The sequence below is a fragment of the Crinia signifera genome, chromosome 1, assembly GCF_055691185.1.
Source record: "Crinia signifera chromosome 1, ASM5569118v1, whole genome shotgun sequence".
Taxonomy (NCBI): domain Eukaryota; kingdom Metazoa; phylum Chordata; class Amphibia; order Anura; family Myobatrachidae; genus Crinia; species Crinia signifera.
In genome coordinates this window covers 259,519,314-259,530,400 of record NC_139217.1, presented here as the reverse complement: position 1 = coordinate 259,530,400, position 11,087 = coordinate 259,519,314, and the positions used below count along the sequence as shown (strand labels likewise).

General features: G+C 50.7%; 1 pseudogene; it reads right to left on the bottom strand.

The window, feature by feature from the left end:
- Positions 1–10,739: 10,739 nt before the first annotated feature.
- On the bottom strand, positions 10,740–10,846 carry LOC146045025 (U2 spliceosomal RNA; annotated as a pseudogene).
- Between the last annotated feature and the right edge of the window lie 241 nt (positions 10,847–11,087).

Here is an 11,087-nt window from a genome sequence, read left to right as displayed (position 1 = left end):
TTCCTGAGTTGAGGATATTTCCGTACAAAGTGGTATATTTACTAAGCATTGGATATTGGATTTTTATAACCCTTGAAGTTTGCAGATATTGGGGGTTATTCAGACATGACCACTGTTGGCCAATACTCGCCTGCGGTCAGATACTCGCCGCCCAAACAGAGTAAAAACCCACCCTGTTCAAGTGTGGAAATGACTTGCAAATAGATCTCTGATCGACTGCCAGCTGCAAACCATTCACAACTCACTGACTATTAAATTATTTTTCCAGTCTGTGCAGTGTACATAATGCTGACCCTTCCACAACTCTGACACTCTAGAAAATGTCAGTTTGCCGCCAATAAAGAGAAACTTCCTGTCAAGGAGATAGTGATTTTATTTTTCATAGTTTGTTGTTGCTGTTTGGCCTCATACATGCATACTAAGATCCATATGCATGCGTAGTCATTCATTAAGTGATCAAGGCTAAGGGAGCGCTGAGCATGCCCCGAAAATGACGGACACGGGGGTTAATGTGCTAGGACACGCCCCCTCAATCCAAAACCATGCCCAACCAACCGGTAGCTCCGTCCCCTTTTCGGACTGGCCGCACCTTCAGCACAGCAAGTCCCGAATTAACAAGGACAAAAGTATGTTTTACTAATATTTCACTTTTAAACATGGCAGGCATAATCTGTAAAAATATTGGGTTTTGAAAACCTTTGCTTAGTAAATAGACCCCTAATGAGAGACAAGTTGGTCAATCAATTGATAAATTGTGGAATGTGGAAAGGATATCTAAAGCCGCGTACACACGGGGGACATATATTGCTCAGTTTCTCCTTTTCATCAGCGACCAGAGATGGTCGCTGATGAAAGGGAACCTCTGCTGGCGGTGCCGCAGAGGTAATCAGCTGGTCGCAGGAGCAAGCTCCTGCAACCAGCAATTATAATGGGGCTGAAAACGGGAGCGCGCACCCGGCGATTTATCACCGGGGCACACTCCGCCAGCGACCATATTTCCAGCGATTTCAGCCCCTATCGCCCCCCGTGTGTACACAGCATAAGCAGAGACTTGTTTTGTCTCTTTGTTTTAATGAGATACTTAACAATTATGGATGTGTATTTATTTATTAACAGCCAATTAGGAGCTGAAGGATCTCACGGAGGGCATAAAATCTTTCACCTTATCAGTGGACCAGACCTATTGCTGCATAGCATAGGCCAGTGGTTCCCAAACTTTTTGGAATGATGGCACCCTGGATTATCAGAATTTATTCACGGCACCCCTAGGATAAAAGCTTCTTATTGACAAATGTAGAAGAAAAATATTAAATTAAGTAATGTGTTTATATTTTATTCTTAGGTTTAATAATGTGAGGAGGGACAGGATTCACCTCTGTCAGCCCACATATTGTATGATTGGAAGCCACAAGCACTGGTTTATTGGCTGGCTATTACAATGACCGTAAATAATTTTAATTGGTCCTGGACCACCAATCCGAGGCACCCTTGAAAATGTCCCGAGGCACCCCAGTGTGCCACAGCACAAAGTTTGGGAACCACTGGCATAGGCCATAACACAGCATGCCTGTTCTGTAGGACCGGATGGCGTGCAGTTGCAGATATCTTGTGGCCAGAGGCATTTCTATTGTTCAGTGATTTCCAGTGACTTGTGAACTCCTATTATTTGAGTAAATTGCATACAGAACACTGAAACAAATTGGGATGGTGATTCATATTTAAAAATGGGTCAATTCAGCCAATTAGCCTCTCTCACACAAAGTGATTTACAGCTCTCTGTAAAAAAAAAAAAGCATTATTATCATTATTATTTTTTTTTTTTTTAAGAAAATTGGGAGCTATTACATTTCTCCCCATAAGGGGCATATTCAGGGCAAGCGCAACATTTTTCGGCACCTTGGGCAAAATTTTGGCTTACAGCTCCCACCACCCACACCAACAACTTTCCAGAACCCCAGGTGAACGTGTGGAGGTAGCGTCTTAGATGTTCAACACCTGCCATTTGCATTAAGTTTAACAATGATACATCTCTAAAGGTGCATACACACTGGCCGATATATCGATGCACCATCCTTCATTTTGTGATAGTCAGTAGGGGTATGAATCATAGGATAAACAGCAACTAGGTCAACAAGCATTAGGTCGACACCACTAGGTCGACATGCATGAAGGTCGACGTGACTGAAGGTCAACATGCAGGAAGATCGACATGACTGAAGGTTGACATGAGTTGGGTCAACATGGGTCATTAGGTCGACACAAGCATTAGGTCAACATGGGGAAGGTTGAAAGACAAAAGGTCGATGTGGGTTTTTTCACTTTTTTGTCTCGAATGTCGACACAGATGACATGGACACTGAAATGTAGCACCGCGTCCCCTTGCCATGCTTTATTCTCCCACCACGCCTGGCGGCAAAGGTTGGCTTAACAAAAAGTGAAAAAGCACACGTCAACCTTTTCCCTGTCAACCTAATGCTTGTGTCGACCTAATGACACTGTCGACCTAACCCATGTCGACCTTCATACATGTCAACATAGTGGTGTCGACCGAATGCTTGTAGACCTAGTGACCGGTCCGTGACCATAGTGCAGTAGTTCCCAAAGATTTTGAATCATGGCGCCCTGGAGTATCAGAATTTTTTTCACGCAGAAGTTTCTTATTTATAAATCATGGGGAAATATTAATTTATGTCAGTTGTATTTAAATATCATCCTTAGGTTTAATTAAGTGTTGAGGGACAGGATTCACTTCTGTTTGTCCACATATTTTATGATTGGCAGCCACCAGCACTGGTTTTGACTATTATATTGACCATATATAATTTGAATTGGTCCTGATCTCCCAACTCCTGCAGGTGTCCTGAGGCACCCCAGGAGGCCACTGCACACAGTCTGGGAACTACTGCGGTAGTGGTATCATGTGCCAAGTAGCAGGAGTGTAGTAACAATACATTTTGTTGCCTTGTGCCAGAAAAAGAATTGGGTCACTGCCCCCCCCCCCCCCCCCCCTCCACCACCACCATCATCACCATCACCACACAAACACACTGAAAATACAGTGAAAAACGTGTTTCGATCTTCTTGTGTGTCAACCATTTCCATGTCAACATTTTGTCAATGTTGATCTACACTATGTCGGCCTTGTTTATGTGCAGACCTATTGCCTGTCAACCAATAGTTGCCAACCTATTGACTGTCCTAGAAAATGTTGACCTAATAATCCACACCTGAGGCAGGGATGTATAATCTCTCAGCCAATTAAAACCCAAGCTTCCTGAGATAACACAGTTGGTAAATCAGTGTGCACTGGTAGTTTTGTTTAACATTACAACTGAGACATCTAGTGGTGATAGAGCATAGCAGACTTGTGCCAATAACATTCAGGTACCAAAATATTGTTCACAGTGCAATTCCACCTAATTACCTGCTTGGCTCATACCTGTGAAGGAAGGGATTATAGAAATTGGAAGGCAAAGAGACCACCCCACACCGCAGTTTTCTCCGGTCCGGTTCTTTGTACAGGTAAACAGGGCTGGATTAAGGTCTGAGGGGGCCCGATCAATAAAAGTGATGTAATGGCCTTTATAAAATGTAAGTATATTTTCTCAATCAGCATTGTAATTGTGTTCAATTCCTTAAGAAAGAAGATATAGTATTTTTTTTGAAAACCAAAATGCATACCACCCTTTACTAAATGTACACTAATGTTCCAAATATCATGCATAATATAAAGAATAACAGGTACTTGTGTAGTTTCATGGCGCCACCGCGCGCACAGTCTGTGTTTTTAACTTGGCAGCTTGCCAGACTCTGTGTTTAACTGTGCGCGTGCCGCTCTAGCTGTTCTCAGCGCAGCGCGTGCCTGCTTTACATATGTAATCTATGTTATCAGCGTAGTGCTGGGCAGCAGCAGCAGCGCGTGCTGACAGGTCACTGTGGTACTTGTAGTTCCACAGTGAAATAGACAGTCCTGCACACCGCTGACAATGGGGGCATGTAAACTGGACACCCCGGCACACCGCTTACGTACGGGGCTTCTAAACTAGACACCCCGGCACACGCTAAAATTTAGACGCTAAAGCGTCTAAATCCAGACTCCCTCCATCCCGGCACACGCTAAAATTTAGACTCCCTGGAAACCGCTAAGAAGGGGGCATCTACATAGGGGTGCACTGTGCAAAACACTCTTAAACCTGTTCACAATGACACTAGTCGACGTAACAGCTGTCGACCTTGTTAATTCCACTATCCACGCCACCCCGAAGCGTGGCAAACGGACACGGTAAGCGTCCGTCCGACCTTTTCATACCCCCACTATCCACATCGGCGTGGAGTTGACTTTATAAAGTGTGGCGAGCGCAGCGAGCCACCGAGCCCGAAGCACGGCGAGCGCAGCGAGCCCCGTGAGGGGACGCAGATTACTTAACAGGTATACGCGTGCGCTCGCCACGCTTCGGGCTCGGTAAAATCAACTCCACGCCGACGTGGATAGTGGGGGTATGAAAAGATCGGTCGGACGCGTGCCGCGTCCCCTCGCCACGCTTCGGGGTGGCGTGGATAGTGAAATTAACAAGGTCGACAGCTGTTACGTCGACTAGTGTCATTGTGAACAGGTTTAAGAGTGTTTTGCACAGTGCACCCCTATGTAGATGTCCCCTTCTTAGCGGTTTCCAGGGAGTCTGGATTTAGACGCTTTAGCGTCTAAATTTTAGCGTATGCCAGGGTGCAGGGAGTCTGGATTTAGACGTTTAAGCGTCTAAAGTTTAGCGTATGCCAGGGTGCAGGGAGTCTGGATTTAGCCGCTTTAGCGTCTAAATTTTAGCGGTGTGCCGGGGTGTCCAGTTTACATGCCCCCGTTGTCAGCGGTGTGCAGGACTGTCTATTTCACTGTGGAACTACAAGTTTTTTTTGATTGAAAAGGCAAATCTTTATTGTACATAAAGAAAGCAAAAAACAGACGGTAACATTTAGGCATATATACTGTGTCGCAGCACAGCCAAAACACAGCACACATGCAAGACTGTATAGTACATTTCATGAAATACAGCATAAGAAATCAAATACCATAAGACATGCTATGCACTATGCATTCTAACCTTAAACAATCATTGACTATGGATAAGACTATGGGTGGAGGGGAGGGGGGTGAGGGAGGGGGAGTCACGTTGCCCGAAGCTTTATTGACCAGACAGACACATATAAGGGGAGGGCAATAAATAGACAGGACATCAATAAAACAACAGACATCGTGAAATGGGGGAGCGGGGCCACGTCACAGTTCTTATCACTCAGTTCAATGGGGAAAGGGCCAGAAGAAGGGGGGGCTAGTCCTCTTCTTCCTCAGGGCTATCCCGGATGGAGTAGTCTCTGAGCAGGCTGTGGATCAGCCTGCGGCAGTCCTGCACGGACATCCTCTCCCTCCTCAGGATGAGGCAATTCCTGGCAAACCACACAGCGTCCTTAAAACAGTTTATAAGGCGCCAGGCTTCCTGGGTCGCCCCAACAGTGTGTGTGCCGGGGAACAGTCCATAAAGCACTGAATAGTACGATAGGTGGCTCCTGGGCACACAGTCCTTAAACTCAGTCTCTAGGGCATCCAGCAGCAACTGGGCATAGGTGCAGTCCCAGAAGAGGTGCATAGATGTTTCCTCGCGAACGAGGCACCAGGGACAATGTCTGTACCTACACAAGTTTCGGGAGTGCATGAATGACCGGTGAGGCAAGCCGCCCTGGATGGCCATCCATGACAAGTCTTTATGTCTATTAGTCAGTCTCTTGGATGCCACATACTACCAGACAAACTTAACTGTTGCCGCCGGGAGCCCTGGGATCGATTCCATAGTGTCTCTGGCTCTGATGAGCTTGTGGACAGTTTTTGGCTTCCACAAGTCGGGTTTCAATCCCTCCAGTTGGTGTTCCCTCACAAACTTGGACACATCCAGGTAGAACCACGGAGTTGTCCAGTTGTAAGGGATGGAGCTGTCCCACTTGTCCCATTTAAGGGTCCTCCACAATGGCAGGAGGAAGAAGCGGGACATGGAGTTCCCCGCAGAGCCGGCACAATTGTCAATCAAAGTTCTGAGGATGCAAGTACATACAAAGAAGGCTCTCAGCATAGTTGGAATGTCTGGAATGCCTTTGCCACCTTTGAGGGGATCCTTGTACATAATGCTCCGCTTCACTCTGTCCATTTTGGAGCCCCAGATGAAGTGGAAAGTGGCCCGGGTAATGGCCTTGCAGACCGCACTTGGCGGTGGCCAGGCCTGGGCTGTGTACTGCAGGACGGGAAGGATCTCGTTCCGCAGCACAAGGGCTTTCCCTTCGATGGAAAGGTCTCTGAGGCTCCACAGTCCAATTTTCTGTCTCACTGTTGCAAGTTTCTCATCCCAGCACTTCCGGGCGGCTCCATCATCACCGAACCAGACCCCCAGAATTTTGATGAGGTCCGGTTTGACGGTAAATGGGAAAGGAGCCGAGGACGACAGGTGCCACTTTCCGAAGAGCATGGCCTCTGACTTCCCGCAGTTGACTTTTGCCCCCGAAGCACGGCCGAAGTCCTCACAGGTCTGGACGAGTGCTGCCACCGAGCGTTGATCCGCGCAGAAGACAGTGACGTCGTCCATGTACAGCGAGCACTTGGCCACTGGGTGGTCTGGACCTGGTGCGGTGATCCCTCTAATCTCTGGATTCTGTCTGATGGATAGGGCCAGGAGCTCTATAACACAAACAAAAAGAAGAGGTGAAAGAGGGCAGCCTTGTCTGACCCCAGAGAGAACAGGAAAGGGGTCAGTCTTCCAGCCGTTCACCAACACCGTGCTGTGGATATCAAGGTACATAAGGTTAACATACGAACAAAACAATTCACCAAGACCAAATTTTCGCAGCACCTTACCCATCAGCTCATGAGAGACACGGTCAAAGGCCTTTTCCTGATCAAGACTGATCAGGGCCGTGCGCACATTACAATCTTTCACGTAATGGACCGTGTCCCTGAGGAGGGCAAGGCTGTCTGCGATCCTGCGGCCTGGTATACCACAGGTCTGATCCGGATGAACAATCTGTCCAATGACAGCCTTCAGCCTATTGGCCAGTACCTTGGCGAGGATCTTGTAGTCCATGTTCAGAAGAGAGATGGGCCTCCAATTTTTCAGCTCACATCTCTCTCCCTTCCGCTTATACAAGATCGTGATCATCCCTTCCCTCAGCGAAGGAGGCATTTTTCCCTCCACCACCATTTCCTCATACAGCTCGAGCAGGTCCGGGCCGATTAGATCCCACAGCGCTACATAGAGCTCAGCTGGGAGACCATCGTTACCTGGGGTCCTGCCTTGCCTAAAGGATTTGGTGGCAGAGAATACCTCCTCCAGCGTCAGGGGAGCGTCCAGTGCCGATCTGCCTGCAGGATCAATAGGGTTAGTGATACCTGACAGGAACTTGTCGGCCATGTCGTTGTCAGTCGTCTTAGGGGAGTAGAGGTCGCTGTAGTAGTCGCGGACGACCTTCATCACGCCCTCCTTCCCCTGTCTGGGAATGCCATTCTCATCTCGCAGCTCGGTCAGGGGCGTGTGGCCAGAGTGGAGTTTCCTGAAAAAGAAAGAAGAACACTTCTCACCCTTCTCCAGATTCTCCACCTTGGAACGGAAGACGATACGTCTGGACTCCTCCTCAAAGTGCCTTTTCAGGCTCTTTTTGGTCTCATCCAGGTCGTCCTTCACGTCCCAGCCGCACCTCTGGAGGTCCACCAGGGACTGGAGCTCACGCTGCAGATTTCTGAGGTTCCTCTTACGGTCGCATGCCTGGATACGCCCTTTGACCTGAAAGAAACTGCGGATGTTAGATTTGGCATATTCCCACCAGTCAGACATGCAGTCAAAATAACATTTGTCATTTTTCCATGTGATGTAGGCATCCTTAAGTTCAGCCAATACCTCCTCCTTTTCCAGCAGTGCACAGTTCAACTTCCAGGAGCCTGGGCCAGATGGAAAACCATGGCCCAGGATACCTTGGAAGAGAATGGCCCTGTGGTCAGAGAAGAAGCAGGGAACCATAGAATGCCTAACCTGCTGCACTGCCCGGGAGGTGAACACAAAGTCAATGCGGGAACGCACAGAGCCATCGGGGCGGCTCCACGTGAAATTCACGGAGCCTGCCCCCATGGAGCCCACAGCGTCCCGCAGTGACGCTTCGGCCACCATTTCCCGGAGCAGATTGGACGTGATGTCCAGCTTCGCAGAGTTGCAGGTGCTTCGTCCATCCCCTTCGATCGGGCAGTTGAAGTCTCCAGCCATCACTACAGCCCTGGTGGTGGCGAGCTGGGTCCGCAGGGTCTGGAATAATTCCAAATGCTCATTCTTGATAGGTGAAGCGTACACGCAGATAAGCCTGATAGGCTCACCTGCCCAGGAGCCGTCTACGACAATGAGTCTGCCGCAGACAAGCTCCTGAACAGAATCCAGCGTGAAGAGGCTCCCCCTGATCAGAATGGCTACCCCTGCAGACTTACACTCACCTCCACCGGACCAGTAGGACGGGCCATGGGACCACTGCCGGGCCAGGTGCTTGTAGGACCTGGAGAAAGGGAGAGAGCATTCCTGCAACATGTATACATCACATTTCTGAAAGTCAAGGAAAGTAAAAACAGACTGTCTCCTAGCCTTATCCTTAATGCTCCTCACATTAATGGTAAGAATATTAAAAGCTACCATCTGTTAAGAGAAAGGGCAGGTTAGGTTACGATACGTTTACGTTACCACTCCCATCAGGGGGCGCAGCGTCCGGCTCTGCAGCTGGATCTCCTTCATGGGTTGGTTCCGTAATGCCAAGCAGTTGGTCGATGTCGCTGTCGCAGACGAGTTCAGTCGCCCCGAACTCGTCGTAACATTCCACCAAGGCCGCCATCTCCTCCTCGAGGGTGGGGGCGGGCTGGGGTGGTTCCACCAACTCAACTGCTGCCTTTTTGGAAGTTTCCGGGTCGGCAGCGGGGCTCTCCAACACCTTCCTCTTCCGTCTCAGCGTGGTCGGACCTGCAGAGGCAAGGGGTGGAAACTCCTCCTCGGAAAGGGGAGGGGCAGAGGGGGTGGAGGGAAGAGGGGTGGGTTGGGCAAGAGGTCGGGAGGGTGAGGAAGGGGGGTGAGCAGCAGTGGAGGGGGGTGCTGTCACAGAGGGAGGTAGGGGAGGAGGGGTGGGGATGACAGGGGCAGGGGAGGGTTTCTTACCACCTTGTTTCTGCGGCTTCGGCTTTGGCTGCTTCTGTACCGGCTGGGGAGGCACCATGGGGGTAACTCCCTTCACTGCTGCGGCGTAGGACCTCGCTCTGTCAGGGCATGCCTTGTAGAGGTGGTCTCCTTTGCCGCACAGGTTGCAGACGAGCTTCGTGGGGCAGTCCTTTGTCTCGTGGCCGGCCACGTGACAGAACTTGCATGCCGAGACCTTGCACTCTCTTCCCACGTGGTCTTTCCCACTGTACTTTCGACAGGTGCGTGGTTGATCCGCGTAGTAGATGAGTCCAGCGGTTCCCCCCAGGGAGAAGCACTGTTTGAGGTGCTTGACTCCGTCTGGGCACGAAGTGTCCTTGTGGAGCCTGACCACCACCGATCACTTTCCGTCCCAGAGCCCGTTGCTCAGCAGGACCCTTGTGGGGTCCCTGATGACCGTGCAGGATCTGCTCAGGAACGTGACAATGTCTTTGGCAGGCACATGTGGACTTCGCATTGAAACCATCAACCAACTCTCCTCCCTTTGAATAGGGCAGTTGCCCACAAAGCAAGAGAGAGGGGAATCAGGCTTCGCCGCTTTCACCGCCTCCCAATACCTCTTGCAGATGGCAATGGTGGCGAAGGTGACGTAAAAGATCCCCTTGATGAAGGTCTGGGTGCTGAGGACTTCGGGGGCCGAGAATCCTTGGTCCAGGACCATCATCTTGCCGAATTGCACCAGCGAAAGGTCCGGCACCCGTCCGTCCACCTCCTTCAGCTTCATCACCACGGTCTGCCTCATCCAGGGTTCCAGGGCTGGGGTAGCCTTGGAGCTATCCCTGGCGGGCACCGCTGGTGGTGTTCCTGAAGGGGGGCAGGAGCTGGGGCCGGCCACGTCTGCTGAGGTTTCGGCTGGGGACTTGCCCTTCTTCCCGGCGAGGGGGGCCGGAGCGGAGGCTGTGGCCATCCTTCCGGCTTCTCGGGGCAAAAGGGTCTTTTCCGGGACCCCGGCAGGGGGGGGAAGGAGGAGATCTCTTCAGAGGGCAGAGCAACACAAGTCTAACCCTCCAAGGTGGCTAGAGAGCGATGCACGGCTTCAGAGGGCAGAGCAAAGCAAGTATAACCCTCCACGGAGGCTGGGGAGCGTTGCAGAGCTTCGGAGGGCAGAGCAGAAAGTCTGACCCTCGGCGGCGGCTCCGGAGCGGTGGAGGCTTCAGAGGGCAGAGCAGAAAAGTCTGACCCTCCTAGGCAGCTCGGGAGTGCTGCAAGGCTTTGAGAGGGCAGAGCAAACAAGTCTGCCTCTCCCAGGTGGCTAGGGTGCGTTGATCTCCTCTTCAGGCGAAATCCCCTTCTCCTCGCAGTCGGGGGCGGAGCTTCTTCCTCGGCGTCGAGAGGAGGGGTCGGCAGTCGCTTCGGAGGGCAGAGCAGAGCAAGTCTGAGCCTCAGTCTTCTCCGGCTTCTCCCTCTTCTGGCGATGTTTCTCCTCCTCGCAGTCCCGACGTCTTCGCTCAATTCGCTCTTCTCGGCCTGGCAACGGTAGCCCTGAGAAGGACCGTTGTCGGTCCAAGAAACAAGGAGCAGAGCTGCCTCTCAGAATAAACTGATAAGAACAGATACTACACTTGATCTTAGCCAAAAGGCCGAGAATCGAACTACAAGTACCACAGTGACCTGTCAGCGCGCGCTGCTGCTATCCAGCGCTACGCTGATAACATAGATTACATATGTAAAGCAGGCACGCGCTGCGCTGAGAACAGCTAGAGCGGCACGCGCACCGTTAAACACAGAGTCTGGCAAGCTGCCAAGTTTCAAACACAGACTGTGCGCACGGTGGCGCCGTGAAACTACACAAGTACCGAATAACACAATAAATCGGCACACTCTCACCTCACC